Source organism: Vollenhovia emeryi, unplaced genomic scaffold (assembly GCF_000949405.1).
Source record: "Vollenhovia emeryi isolate VEMERY1.0 unplaced genomic scaffold, V.emery_V1.0 DF939643.1, whole genome shotgun sequence".
NCBI classification, from domain to species: domain Eukaryota; kingdom Metazoa; phylum Arthropoda; class Insecta; order Hymenoptera; family Formicidae; genus Vollenhovia; species Vollenhovia emeryi.
The window spans coordinates 22,007-23,646 of record NW_011966723.1 but is presented as its reverse complement, the minus strand read 5'-3'; positions in this window follow the sequence as shown (position 1 = coordinate 23,646).

Sequence of the window (1,640 nt, the reverse complement as noted above, 5' to 3'; positions counted from 1 at the left end):
TTGTCTCGAGATCAACGATCGCCTCTGTTCAAATCATCGTGACTCTTAGACTCGGACTTTCATTTTAACGTGCCGTCGCTTAAAGCTCGATGTCCAAGTCGCGCTCGCGGTTCGGTTCCGCAATCTATCGTGGACTCGACCCTCTGACTTCGCGTCTCGGACGAGGCGGAATCCGCGCACCGTTTTGGACCTGAGGTGATCCTCAGAGTTACCGAAACAAAAGGACAGAAAAAATAGATGAAAGAGATTGGTATGATTGAGGCTAGGCAATGTAAAAGAGGCTCAGTGAGAATTGATTTCTCATTGAGGGCACAAGGAAAGTGATTGTAGATTGTAAGAATTTTTTTTCTCTTTCGAGAAATATGGAAACATGTGTAGAAACAAAGTAGGAAGAAGGTAGCGACAGGAAACGGTAACAAAAATTTTATGAGAGAAGAACGGAGAAAGGGAAGAGCGGTTGAAAGAATTAGCTTCTTTCCTTTTACACTCAATTGATACTGAGCCACTCAGTTATGTGAGTATTTTATACTCAGATATGACGTCATTAATGTGAGTCTATTAGGGTAAGCGAACCTATTTCGGAACAGCACCTATTTCGGAACACTTCAATTTTGCTCCTGTTAGCTGTCACGTAATGTCAAATTTTAATGCTGGTGATAAAGAGCATCATAAATAAAGTTTGTGATGTGAAGAAATGAGCAGTAGATACAGAAAATAATTGACAATAGTATATTTTTGTTATTGGTTGTCATGACAGGGCGCTTCTGAGCGGGATGAGTTACGGTAAAGTATATAAGTACAATAATTTCATATTTCTCTTATATTACTTGCTTGTTCTCTTATATTTTGGACTTAAACAACAGTTAAAGGTTCAAGGAAGATAATCGTTGCTTAATTGAATTATGAAACTATGTTGTTGCGAAATGCGGCTGTATATGAAAACAGCTGTTCCGAATTAGGTGCAGGTGAACCTAATTCGGAACAAATTTAGTACTTGATTTGATTGTCCGCCATTTAAAAACAAAGTCTTCTTCAAATATTAATTTATGCCTAATTAATAGTTAAAGGATGACTTCTTAACTAGCATATATCAGATTTGTTTTAGAAGATTTTATGTAAAAGATACAGCAAGTTTTTAAAAAATGTTCCGAAATAGGTTCGCTTACCCTAAACTCACTAAAGCACACGGTCTTGAGCGTGTGCAAAAACTCAGTTAAATCTGGTTGAATCTTACTTCTCAGAAATCAAAAGGAACATGCATTCAACTGAGTTATGACGTCACAAGTGAGATTTATCTGAGTTTTCATGTAAAAGGAAAGCAACTATTGTAGAGAAGCAAAAAAGGAAAAAGGGGGAAAGAAGGAGAGAAGGAGAAACAGAAACAGTGACCGACAATGAGTAAGAGGGACAGTGGGAAAAAGATAGAGGTAGGAGGAAAAAAGAAAGGTAAGAAGTATTATAAATGGAAGAAGGGCTGTTAGAAAGATGAAAACAATGTGTATTATTAGACATTTATTTATTCGTTTAATTTTATTTATATTTGATATGTATATACAGGGTGGTTCAGTGATGAGTAGCTTAACTTCAGGGGCGTATTCCTTGGACAATTCTAAGACGAAACATCCATTTAAGTTTTTGTC